Here is a 14,784-nt window from a genome sequence, read left to right as displayed (position 1 = left end):
TTTCTTTCTCATGAGTCTTTTCAGGTCTCTATTTACCCATGGTAATTTTGATTTTTTATGCCCCACCTACGATAGTAGAGGGGCATTATGTTTTCTGGTCTGTGCGTCCGTCCGTCCGTTCGTTCGTCCGTCCGTCTGTCCGTTCGTTCGTCCGTCCGTCTGTCCCGCTTCAGGTTAAAGTTTTTGGTCAAGGTAGTTTTTGATGAAGTTTAAGTCCAATCGACTTCAAACTTAGTACACATGTCCCCTATAATATGATCTTTCTAATTTTAATGCCAAATTAGAGTTTTTACCCCAATTTCACGGTCCACTGAACATGGAAAATGATAGTGCGAGTGGGGCATTCGTGTACTGAGGACACATTCTTGTTTCCAATTACTTTAGTTGGTATATTTTTGTTGATGGTCTCTGTTGTTTTGGTTTTAAAGGTGGTCCATATATCATCGATAGTCATATTTGTCTTGTTTGCTTTTAAATGATTATATGTAAGAATAAGGTCTTTCTTTATGTTCTCCCAGTTTGCTTTTTTGTATATTAGTGCTTTATGTGGTTGTTGTTTTGGTGTTGGTATAGCAAAGTTGATTTCACAAAAGACAATATCATGGTCGCTTCCTCCTATTGGTGGGAGGGTCTCAACTCTGTCGATAAATGATGGGTTTGTCATGCACATTAGATCTAAAGTTCTGTCATTTCTGGTGTTTTTGTCAATTACTTGTGCTAGGTTATTATCATCCAGAATATTAAGCAGTTGTTGGTGTAGTGCTGGATCAGGTTTGTTTGGTAATACCAAGTGTTTTTCCCAGTTTATGTGGCCTAGTTTGAAGTCACCACTCAGCCAGATGTTTGCATTTGTTTTCTTGCATGCAGTATTAAGAGAGATACCCATGTTTATTAATGATTCCCCTTTATCTGAAGGTGGTCTATAGTAGGCACCTAAGTAGAGCGTTTTACTATTTGGTGATGTTATTTTTGCCCAAATTATTTCACAATCTGTATCAAATTCATTTACTAGTGATGATACGTATTTATTTGATACTGCTAGTAGTACTCCTCCATATCCATCTTTTCTATTTTTGTTGTATACGGTGTACTTTGATGGTGATATATACTCGTATGGTGATACTGTATTTGAGAGCCAGGTTTCTGTGCCATAAATTATGTCTGGTTCACAAGATTCAATTATTTGTTCTATTTCAGGCTTTTTATTTTTCATAGACTGAAAATTGATGGTAAGTGTTCTCAGTGGTGTTTTACATGGATTAGGTTTGTTTTTGTTATTTCTGTATTTCCCCTGGTTTTTTGGTAAGGGTGAAGATGTAAAATTTGGTGGCCCGATGTTATCTACACCATTTGGCTCGTTACTTATGTCTAATTCTGAATAACTGTTTGATGTCTCAATTGTGGTGTTGAAAAAGGTTGTGGAAAAATTTGGCATGCCACAGTTGACGCATTCCCATGAGATGTTACTGTTTCCTAATATTTCATACATGGAACGATTAATTTGTTGGCAGTTGATGTGATACCACTTGTCGATTGAGTCAGACCAGTCTCCCGATCAAGTCATTTGTATTGATCGGGCTTGATCGAGTTGATCTGATCGGCAGTGTGAACCTAGCTTAATTCAACAAGACTAAAAAAACAGATATCGACAAATTGCAACTACACAGAATAGGTCGATATCACTTAGAAAAAAAAAACTAACGTCAAGAGAGGAGCGCTTCCTTCGCTTTACAGCGTGCGTAACGTTAGATATGTATAGATTATTACATGCCCTTTTCCATATTGGCCCTGGTATCATCCCGAGACTCCCATATCGGCCTCGAGGCTTTAGACGAGGGCCGATATGGGTCGAGGGATGATACCAGGGCCAATATGGAAAAGACATGTTATAATCTTTTTATCACATATTTAATTTCTGCAGAAAAGAGAAACAAAGGTCAATTATAACAATTTAATGAAAGATAAAAGGTAAAATCTTAAACATTTTATCACAAACGTGTCGTTAAGGACACAGTGACGTCACGTCATTTAGAATCAGGGCACAATATGAATATGGTCTTTTTTGCCCCGGGCAATTTTGAGGTTATTGCATATGCAAAACCAGACGTATTCGTAACAAATATGTGATAAAAGATTTTATTGATGTAAAAATCCAAAATCTGGATTGTCATCAACACATACACAAAGAACAAACAAACAGTAATCATTACAATCAATTATATGTACATAAAATGGTAATATATATTTTCTTTCTTATCTATCTATTTGACTGAGGAGGTACAGTTTTACATCATAGTTATACAATTTATATACTAAATAACGTAAAATAGCTTAAGTTAGTGAACGTCTGAACTTGTACATCTCACTAATACCTTTTATGCAACATTTACTGACATCATAATCGTTACTTCGAAAAATGAGGTGAAATTTTTCTATGTCTGAAAGATTATTGAAAGATGGTAAAATATCTGAAATATTCTGAAAAAAATTAATTCTCAACTCATTGAGTTTGGTACATTTTATGGTGAAGTGTAATTCATCCTCAACTTCAAATTTACATAGAGGGCATATTCTGTTTTCTAAATCAATCTTTCTGTGTCTGCCCTTTTCAATCATAAGGATACTATTACTTATTCTAATTCTCACAAAGTTTGAAATATCAGCTCTGTCTATATCTAATTTTAAAAAGTCTTCCATCTCAAATTTCTTTTTCAAATCTTTGTAAGTTCTTAATTTATTTCCTCTTTTATCAATAATATTTTTTGAAATAGAATGGTCCCAAAATTTTATGAAATCATTTTTCAATTTTTTATATATAGAAACAGTCAAACGATTTTTACTAAATGAATTTTGATTTCCCAGACATGGTCAAATCCAACTTTTTCAAATAACAATTTCATTTTAATTCTATACCAGTCTGACTTATTATTAAGGTTTGATGAATAAATTTTATTTATTAAGCTATCCGGATTTGAGTTGACTATATAATGCCAGTAACCTACACAAAGTTTAGTAGCATCAACAGAGCATGGGATCATACCCAATTCTCCCAAACTGCTAAATTTGAAGCAGTTTTGTTAACTCCTAAGACATATTTAGCAAATTTAATTTGTACTTAAGATGGAAAATATGTTGACCCCCGTTGTATTCAGTATACTTTGGAACAACATTTTACTGGAACAACTTTCTTTCGTGGAGCTTAATTATCAGTAAAATTTAAAAGAGCTGCCCACTGTTGACAGTATACGTAGTTGCACTATTGTGTACCAACACAAATTCCTGCATTAATTTATTTAAGAGGTATGAGGCTTGACACCAAATATTAGAAAGCTGTTATCTTTAGTTGCTGACAAAATGTTACAAAAATACGATATGGAATGTTTATGGACATACGCATATAAAACATTCTACTCCCCTTGAAAATATTAATAAACAAAAACAAAGATAAGAGTTGACAAACATGTTTAAAACTGCCACATTCTGTATGTGCCTATCCAAAGGCAGGAGCCTGTAATTCAGTGTTTGTCGTTTGTTGCTCTGTAATATATTTGTTTTTGTTCATTATTTTATACATAAATTTGGCCACTAGTACGGAAGTGTATTAGCGCCACACATTTCTTATTTTTTCTTTTTCTTCCTATCTTTGCACTATAACGCAAACATAAAGCGTTATTTCGCAAACCTTTGCGTTACTTTAAGACGCAAACCTATGCGTTATGATGCCTACCTTTGCGACATAACGCCAACCTTTGCAATATAACGCAAACCTTTTCGTTATAACGCAAACCTTTGCGAAATAACACAAACCTTTGCGCAAGGATTTGTATAGTAGTCTAATATAACCAATTTTATTAGCTAAGGTGGCTCGGGACTATTCGACTGCGCATAATTTCACGCATGAATTACAAAAGTATTTGTCGTAACTTCGATATAATTTTTTAAAATATTTTGATAGATTAGAAATGTTAAATCATTGTAGTTATGTGAATTATAAAATAATTTCGTTATAATCCGTATTTGTTAAATGGTCAAAGTGACATTTCACCCATTTTCACCATTTTCCCGCCAAAATTTGGGTTTTAAGGCAAAATATATTTTTTTCCTTATCGGTGACCTACTTTTTTTATTTGCTCATTCTTTGAAGCTTTTTATATTACAGTTTTGGATCAAGTGTCATAGAACATTTTTTTGATAATCCGATAAAATTATGTCAATACCTCTATTTTCCCTATCATTTCATTGAAAAATGGTCCCTTTTACATACCTGTTTAAAAGTAAAATTTTGAGCTTAAATGGTCCGTGACCCCCTATTTTTTTTGAACCAATTTGATTTTATTTCTGTAAAGAATAAAATAACAAAAAATACGACACTTCTGATAGAAACTTTTAATAGGCCCCTAAAATTTCCTTTTTGTTACAATCACTTATGATTTTTATACTGGTATGATTTTCGGTACCGTTGGCAGTATGTAGGTGCTTCCATAATTTACTGCTATTGCCCTTTTTGTGTTCTATGATATTGGTATAATAATTTTGTTTAGAGTTTTCGATGAGATATTTGACTTTATTTCTACAGAGTCTATAACTATATATATCCTTTTTCTTATGATAAAAATTACGTTTTCTCATGCTATCTAGAATTTCATCATTCATCAACTCATTTTGATACAAACGTTTAACTCTCTTTTTAATGAGTGGAGCATGATGATTTAATACTTCAGTAAAAATATTCAAAAAAGACAACAGTGCTTCTTCGGGGTCATCGATTTCTAATACACAATTAAATGAACACTGTGATATGTGATTGATAAAATCATTTTCATTAAAATGTTTAGTAGATCTGAACGTAATATATTCATGAATTTTCTTTTTCGATTTTAACCCTCTTTTGTGAGAAATGCATACTGGATAATGGTCACTGATAGAATACTTTGGAACATAAAATGAATATTATCTGGTTCATTGCTATAAATATGGTCTACCAAAGTGGAAGATGTTTGTGCGACTCGAGTGGGAACTGAGACTAATTGAGACAAGTTTAAAATGTTTTTCAAATGTGACCATTTAGCTGGAATTTTTCTCGACGCCAAATTAATATTAAAGTCACCCAAAATAATCATTTCCTTATCTTCAATATTGAATTTGTTAACATTAATTCAAAGTTTGTAATTTACTCTGCATTAATATTTTATAGGTTTTTGATGAACAAAAATAATTTCGATCCACATTGATTCTATATCATCATTTTCTAAATCATATCGTCTTATTGTGGTTAAGGTAACACGATACCGAATGGCATATCTCCCGATTTCCAAACTTTTTGGCACACGTGTTCTTTGAATTGAGTTACATCGGAATATGTAATAAAAAATGGGGGTCACCATTTTTGTTTTCTTGGTATTTTCATAGGAAAACGTCAATTTTGGCGACAAATTTACCTAGGTATATAGGGGAAATGCCTTTTTTTCGGCTTAACTTTTTAGATTTTCCAATGGATGGCTCTTATATACGGAGAAAAACAAAAAACTAACATAATATCCAGAATTGCATAGTGAATCCATACACGTATAGAAACTCATATGTCACCATCCTTGTTTTTGAGATAAATGGCTTCAAAGTTGATTGATACCATTAGAATTGGACCGAAAACGTGTGACGTTATTGAATACAGAATGTAACGTTACGGTATTACTACTCAGAGATATTGAAAACAAAATATGTGTCAGGATCTGAATGGTGTTTATTTTTATTTTTTTTCCGCTGTCGGGTTTCGTTAATTTCCTAGTAATGAAATACACAATTCTGCTGATATAATTTATTTCGTTCTGCACCTGGAAATTTCACTCACATGAATTAACATTAATCTCTTCTGATTTTCATAACGAGCATATACTTGAAACTTGCTTGAACTGGTTGGTTCCACGTGAATCATGCATAAATCAGGTACACGTTGAATTCACGTAAATTTTCAAAATAAGATTTTTAAAAAATTTAATTAAAATCATGAAAAATACCTTCATATTTTTGTAAAGTTCACCTGAAAATAACATGAAAAATTTCACGTGGGATTCATTTGAATTACTGAGTTTTTAACTCCATCATTTAAGACAATGGTTGTGTCGTTGCTTCATCCATGCAGAAATAGAGTACTTTAAAAATTTGATTCAGTTAACAGTTTTATAATTGATCGGTTTTTGATGGTTCTTTAACGTTCAGTGGCAAATAGTTCATGCATGTTCGGGACGATACAATACAATTTTGAAAACAGTTGTTAATAAAAGACACATTTGATGCACCAGTCCAAAAAGGTTTAACATTCTGTTAGTTGTGAATATTATGAGGGAAAATAATGATCCTGATAAAATGCACATTCTAAAAAATAAAATAACAAAACTCAAAGAAAAAATTCAAAACTTAAAAGTCCCTTATCAAATGACGAAATCATAAGCTCAAATAATTACATTAGATGTATGTTTCATTACAATACGTTATTTTGATTGGCTAACTACACATCCTGTGTTATTCCTTAAGCAGTTGTATCACTCAATAAAACTTCTCATTCATGATGACACGAGGTCCCACAATAAAGTGCACAGGTGAATAAAATAAAAACTTGATAAAAGGCGTATTTTCATGATCCTATAGGTAAAAATGTAATTATAAGTATTGAATGCTTTTTTTGTAACTTTATAGGGTTGTAAAAGCGTTGACCGTGCGCACATTTTAAGTATGAAGCGCTTCCGCGCTTCATACAAAATGTACTTCGGTCAACGCTTTTACACCCCAATAAATTTACAAAAAAGAGCATTCAATTCTTAAATACATTAAAAGAATGATAGATAAACAGCCATCATATTCTTGACTTGCTACACACATTGGTTTAGCGTGGTGTAAATGTGTGAGTTGGCTGCTCAACAAGTCGGACAAACCTTGCAAACTGTATGCAAAATTTCACAGTGTCATTTGTGGAAAATTATTTACGAACAAATCTTGAGATCATATATGCATTGTTTATAAGTGAAACAAACTGCAAATGCGAAATATAAAAGTTTCACATATTGGTTTAGCGTGGTGTAAATGTGTGAGTAACTGTTGGCTGCTCAACAAGTCGGACAAACCTTGCAAACTGTATGCAAAATTTCACAGTGTCATTTGTGGAAAATTATTTACGAACAAATCTTGAGATCATATATGCATTCTTTATAAGTGAAACAAACTGCAAATGCGAAATATAAAAGTTTCAGCTTGAAATTCCACATGTAGGAGATGTAAGCCGGAGTCTGCGTGCCTTTTATATTTTATCAAAACGTCTAATCCAGCAACCTGTCATGAACAAGAAATAAAGAAAATCCAGACGATATGCGCACTTTTAATATGAGTAGTAACACCAGGTACATAATTTAAACCTGAAGCAAAAAGACTGTAAACTCTATAAACACCAAGTGCGGGATTGACGGTAGAACGGACGCGGAGAAAAAAAGCATTCTATAATAATTCCGAGTAAATTTTCTCCAGAAGAACAAAAGTTTTAGGACTTAAACACATATGTACTAGGAGACTGAAATGTTACTGTGATAATTATACTTTTCAATTTAGGGGGCCAACGTTTACTAAATTTACAAATTAGAAATAAAAAGATGCTCGTCCAATTACCATTAGTCAAAATTTGCTTGATGTCTTTGGTTTTGATGTCGTTAAATGTCCAGATGTTGCTATCTCATAAATTGCAAATCACATGTCTCTATTTATCATTCTTCGTACAAATGACATGTTCCATATATTTTTTTGCTTTATTTGTACTTGTAATTTTACAAATAAAGTTTCATGTTACCCCACTTCCATACTTAGCAAGCGGAAACGTAGATATTTCTTTTTGCGTAAATATTCGTAAACTTTGTCGATTTCTTTGAAAAAAATAGAGGCAATGATTTAAATTTTAACAACTGAAGTTTCAAGTGACGGGTGTAAATTGTAGGATTGATTGTTGATTGCTTAAACGTCCAGTGGCAAATATGTCATGCATATTCAGGACGAGAACAAGTTAACATTAATACAATAATAGATAGGTTTTGTAATAGAGGCGATCCGGGAAGATGGTTGAGAAAATTTGGACTGACACTGGAAAATGAGGGCATATCATGTGAGCAATATGCCACCCATGACCTAAAAAGGCAACTATGTTAATTTTCTATCAGTCATTTTGTCTCCGAACTTGTACATGTACATCATTTCCAACTCAAATCACACAAAAATATTTATAGATGCAAGTGGATACTTGGGACTGGCTTTAATCAGACTCTAACGGGACCTGGTTTTATTTTTTTTTAATTTTTGGCCGAATCAAGTTCCCATGTATTTCTCAGCCTACGGTAACTTTCTCAGGCCTCATTCTGATGTTGCTGTCTGTCCTGTGTAGACTTGGTCTATGATATTACTAAGCTAGCACTTTATTTTTAAAATGTTTCCGAAACTATATCAGATTTACTCTGTACAGCCAATGAGAATGTTTACACTTGGAGCACAGGAAATGTTATTCGGCAAAATAACCAAGTTAAACCACTTTTCTACATTCCATACTAACAAACTATTTTCTGTATGAGTTTCAAAGTCTGCTTGTTAGAAATATAAATTATAATTCCACCTTGTGTTATAATGCTGTATTTTCATTGGATGAGAAACAGGGTATTTTTCACCAATTTCTATATATTGAGATTTTCTTTTCTTTGCCGGGGTATTTGCCATTAGGGAATTCCATGTGCCGGGGTATTTTCTAGCAAATACCATGGCAGATGGGAAATACCCTAGCAAATACCATGGCAGATGGAGAATACCATGTCTAAAAATAACTCAATGAATTATTTCTATTCTAATATGACAAATTCATGGTCATTCTAAATATATGGTTCCAGATGAAATATTAAGGATAAAAAGCATCATTATTAAAAATTCCGGGAATGACGTCATAATTAAAACTCAACGAAAACGAATTGTCAACCGGTCACATAAATATGGAACGCCATGACTGCCTTATGTTAATGATCAGCATTATATTCAGTGCTCACAACATTATATGCAGTGCTCACACCATTATATGCAGTGCTCACAACATTATATAAAGTGCTCACAACATTATATTAAGTGCTCACAACATTATATTAAGTGCTCACAACATTATATTAAGTGCGCACAACATTATATGCAGTGCTCACATCATTATATATGCAGTGCTCACAACATTATATGCAGTGCTCACAACATTATGTTAAGTGCTCACAACATTATATTAAGTGCTCACAACATTATATGCAGTTCTCACAACATTATATGCAGTGCTCACAGCATTATATGCAGTGCTCACACCATTATATGCAGTGCTCACACCATTATATTAAGTGCTCACAACATTATATAAAGTGCTCACAACATTATATTAAGTGCTCACAACATTATACTAAGTGCTCACAACATTATATGCAGTGCTCACAACATTATATGCAGTGCTCACAACATTATATGAAGTGGTCACAACATTATACGTTTTTTTGTTGTATGATGAGATTGATGTATGATGAGGTTGATGTATGATGAGATTGATGTATGATGAGATCATTCGGTAAACTTCGTTTTTTAGCGGAAATTACCGAATTTATAATTGGTAAATTACGGTAAATTAATGCCCAGCAAACAAATTTCAACAGTTATTATTATATATGTTATCATTAAGGCAGTATACAATATTTAAAACTGATTGAAATAAGTAAATTAAGAAGTATGATCAATTTAACACAAATTTATTCCACACCAGGGCAGTTTAAAATTATTTTGAGGATCAGTTTCACCATATTCACAACTTAATATGTATATAAAATTATATTTAAGTCTTTATTAAATTGCTTCTCCGAACGCAGTTGTATACGACCGCAGAGGTCCAACCCTGAACCGTTCGGACAAAAATGGACACACTATTCACGCTTGATTCAGGTCTGAATTTGGAATGTAATTAAATATTTGACACATAATAGGTTTCTGACACAGAATAACTGTAGTCAAAGAACTAAAAATTGGTTATATAATTTGAATTTATACTTAATTTTTTGCTTTTGCACTACGCTGTTGCGAATTGCCCCACCCCTCCAAAAATAAAAAAATACCCTCCTTTTTTTGTTGTTTTGTGCAATATACTATGCTGTTGCATACTGACCCAACCTCAAGAAAAGAAAAATGTATTCCCCACTTTTTTTCTTTTTAATTTCTGAAATCTGATATGGGAAAAAAAAATCTTTACACATAATTTTAAAGCTGTGTAAGGGAGGTAATCAAACATGTTTGGATTACCTTAATATATTTGGATTAACTTCCTTACACTGGTTTCAAATTGTCTTAATTGACCATTAACCAAGAAACCCTCGTTTTTCCCTCTTTTTTGCCTCTAATTCCTAAACGGTTTGAGCCATAACACCTCCCCACCTACCCCTCCGAGCAAATCATAACCATTCCTTTTGTAGTTTGGAAATTTGTGGTATAATTTCATACACTTAATGACTGGAAACTACAAAAATGTTTATTTCGACCCCCTTTTTGGCTCCTAATTCCTAAACAGTTAAGACCATAACCCCCCCCCCCCAAATCAATCCCAACCTTTTTTTAGTGGTTATAAACCTTGTGTTAAAATTTGATTGATTTCTATTTACTTAAACAAAAGTTATTATCCGGAAAACATCTGTCTTCGGTGACGCTGACGACGACGTGATAGCAATATACGACCATTTTTTTTTCATTTTTTCTTGCAGTCGTATTGAAACATGTAGATTTATACACATATATTGTGCATTTCTGAATAAATGTATTCAGATTTCTCGGGATTGTAATTAAGATATGTTATGACCCAGTATTTTTCAAGGAGAACCAAATATCTGTCAGAAGTATACTGTTCATTGCATTTTTTTTTATCAATGTTGGTCAGCAATTGCAAATAGAATTTTACTTAAACATTTACGATTTTCAATCATATTTTAATAAGGCATGTCACAGCAATGTTTGGTGCAAAAGAACAAGTTTGTGAATTTAAATTCTTTTAAGAATATAATTCGGACTATGCTATACATAAAAGTCAAATTAGTTTCGACAATTTTCTTTTTTCCGTGAGTGATCAATATCCATGAGAAAGAAGCCCCACAGAAACAATCAAGATCCGTCGTCAAAAGTAACTTTCCAGATAACGAAAAAAATATTCAGATATGAAATTTTCAACCTTTTACATTGATCCTAACATGGGATATGGAAAAAAAATTAGTAGCAAAAATAACAGAAATTCCCAGACTATAGACAAGCTTGTATGTGAGAAGAATTAGAACGCCAATACCAACAACGAGAAGAATTCACAGTAAAACAATACTAGAAGTTTTCCATTAATATAATTATATTACAATTATATATTGACATAATAACGAGTATCGTTTTTTTTTGTGCTTCTGTTACAAAATAAATTGTGTGGACTTTAATAAAACCAAAGAAGTGCTCAGCAACAAATAGCATTCCTCTTTTATGTGTTGTTGCTATCATCTGGACCTAAACACAAATTTGAATCTTTTTTCGAGGTCCATTGTTATCAAAGAAGTGCGATCTAAAAGATATTATTCTTCTATGACTTGTAGTTGATTATATTTTGTATCTTAATGTACCTTAACCAGAATTAATTTAAGTCAAGTAGTTATCAAAGGTACCAGGATTATAATTTAGTACGCCAGATGCTCGTTTCGTCTACATAAGACTCATCAGTGACGCTCATATCAAAATATTTATAAATCCAAACAAGCACAAAGTTGAAGAGCATTGAAAATGACTTTTTTTCATGGACAATCGTTACTATCCAATAATAGTAAATCATTATTTTTTACTCACAGTTTATTTCAATCTTTACCTAAATGCAAAACTTAGATGCATGTTTTTTTTATTAGTTGTTAGTGGCTTTGAACTAGCTGTCAGTAACTGCGAGTACTCTCAGATCAGTACTTATAGTGTCTTTTTGTTGTTGGGATATACAAGTACCCGCCTACGTCCACTCTATTTTCTTGTTAGATGTATTTATATTTGTACCCATCTGATGAGTATAAGCCTTTTACAACTGATTTTCATAGTTCGTTCTTATGTTGTTCTGTTACGCCACTTTCCCAGGTTAGAGGGAGGGTTGGTATCCCGCTAACATGTTAAAACCCGCCGCACATTCTGTATATATGTGGCTGTCCCAAGTCAGGAGGAGCCTTTATTTCAGTGGTTGTCGTTTGTTAATGTGTAATATACATGTTAGTTTTTCGATCGTTTGTTTGAACATAAATTAGGAATGTTTTATGTTTATCATTTCGGGGCCTTCTATAGCTGACTATGCGGTATGGGCTTTGCTCATTGTTGAAGGCCGTACTGTGGCCGTTTAGTTGTTTATTTCTGTGATGTCATTTTGTCTCTTGTGGAAAGTTGTTTCATTGGTAAGCATACCACTTTTTTATATATATTAACCGTGCAAACTGACGAACAAACGTAGTAAACGTTTTATTCATCCCCACAAACTCAGTTTTCATAACAGATGATGACTTTAAATGAAGATGTTAAACTGGGTCTTGAAAGGGTAAATTTTTCTTATGAAAGTTTATATTTCTATATAAGACTGCTGATCATACTTAGAAGACAAACTACTTGGCGTGCTAAAAAGCTTGTAAAAAAATGGAATAATTGATGTAAAGTTATGTTAAACACCTACAATGAAATGCTTTAAACTGCATTTTCCATATCTGTTAGATACTTATTCATGTAAAAATGCCAAATTCTGAAAATCGATGCCAAAAATGACTCTATCATGACATATATAAGCTAGCGTAATATGACACTTATGTGTTATAGAAAGCTGACTGTTTTATTTAAAAGGTAATTAAGCTTTTTAAAACTGAGTACGGACTATAAAGTGGCATCTTGCTAAAGTTCTTCAGTAGGAAATGAACTCTAGGAATATATCATACAAATTTTCCTTCGATATTTCATTAAATAAACATTTTATTATTTAACTTACATTTTGCCATTCGTATTTCTTACGACGAACAGAACTACTTCAATCATTCACCTCTTAGTTTCATCTTTTCCTTACTTATTTCAATCAGTTTTAAATATTGCATACTGCCTTATGATAACATGACTTTAATAACTGTTTAAATTTGTTTGCTGGGCATTACCGTAATTTACCAATTATGGATTCGGTAATTTCCGCTAAAAAACGAAGTTTACCGAATGATCTCATCATACATCAATCTCATCATACATCAATCTCATCATACAACAAAAAACGTATAATGTTGTGACCACTTCATATAATGTTGTGAGCACTTCATATAATGGTGTGACCACTTCATATAATGTTGTGACCACTGCATATAATGTTTGGACAACTGCGTATAATGTTGTGAGCACTTAACATAATGTTGTGAGCACTTAATATAATGTTGTGAGCACTGCATATAATGGTGTGAGCACTGCATATAACACTGCATATAATGCTGTGAGCACTGTATATAGTATTGTTAGCACTGCATATAATGTTGTGAGCACTTAATATAATGTTGTGAGCACTTCATATAATGTTGTGAGCACTTAACATAATGTTGTGAGCACTGCATATAATGTTGTGAGCACTGCATATAATGTTGTGAGCACTTAGTATAATGTTGTGAGCACTTGATATAATGTTGTGAGCACTTTATATAATGTTGTGAGCACTTAGTATAATGTTGTGAGCACTTAATATAATGTTGTGAGCACTTTATATAATGTTGTGAGCACTGCATATAATGTTGTGAGCACTGCATATAATGTTGTGAGCACTTAGTATAATGTTGTGAGCACTTAATATAATGTTGTGAGCACTGCATATAATGTTGTGAGCACTTAGTATAATGTTGTGAGCACTTAATATAATGTTGTGAGCACTTTATATAATGTTGTGAGCACTGCATATAATGGTGTGAGCACTGCATATCATGTTGTGAGCACTTAATATAATGCTGATCATTAACATAAGGCAGTCATGGCGTTCCATACATAAAACTGGAATCCACTTGTATTATGCTTCACTGAAACTGATGAACAAAGTGTAGAAGTCAGCCGAGCACCAGCTTATTGTCAAAAAAAGGGAGATATATATAAAGTCAGTGACTGTACTGTAAAAAAATGATAAGAAATGATTATACAGTCAATGCAATTTGACTGCGAAAATAGCACAGCTACAGTGTATACAAAAATCATTCATTCAAGTCAAAATTTCATATGCAACCTAATTATAATAAACTTTCTGAGGTGGAACATTCGGTGGAATTAAACAATTATATCATGCATGCTTACAAGGGGTATTTGCCAAAAATACCGGTTTCGAGGTATCGAATTTCCCTAACCCTTACTCTATTTCTTAATTTTGGACAGAATCTGACAAAAATGTTTCACTTAAACACAGCACATCTGTGTTTGATTTTGATAGCAAATATTTAATTTCAGAAAACTTTGTCAATATATGATTTATGTATAAGTGACATATATTAAGTGACTTGTGTGTGGAAATATATTAAGGGTTTGAAAATGGAGATGATTTGGAATTAGATAATTGAATATGTGTTGCAGTACATAAAAACAAAATAATAATACTGACAAGATTTCCTAAAATAGAATTACATCTTCTGGTAGTAGAAAAGTTATTGGTTAAATTCTTTACCTCCAGTACGTTTGACTGAACACATTTTGTTGTTGAGT

The sequence above is a fragment of the Mytilus edulis genome, chromosome 4 (assembly GCF_963676685.1).
Source record: "Mytilus edulis chromosome 4, xbMytEdul2.2, whole genome shotgun sequence".
Taxonomy (NCBI): Eukaryota; Metazoa; Mollusca; class Bivalvia; order Mytilida; family Mytilidae; genus Mytilus; species Mytilus edulis.
The sequence above is the reverse complement of the archived record's forward strand: the minus strand, read 5'-3'. Positions refer to the sequence as shown.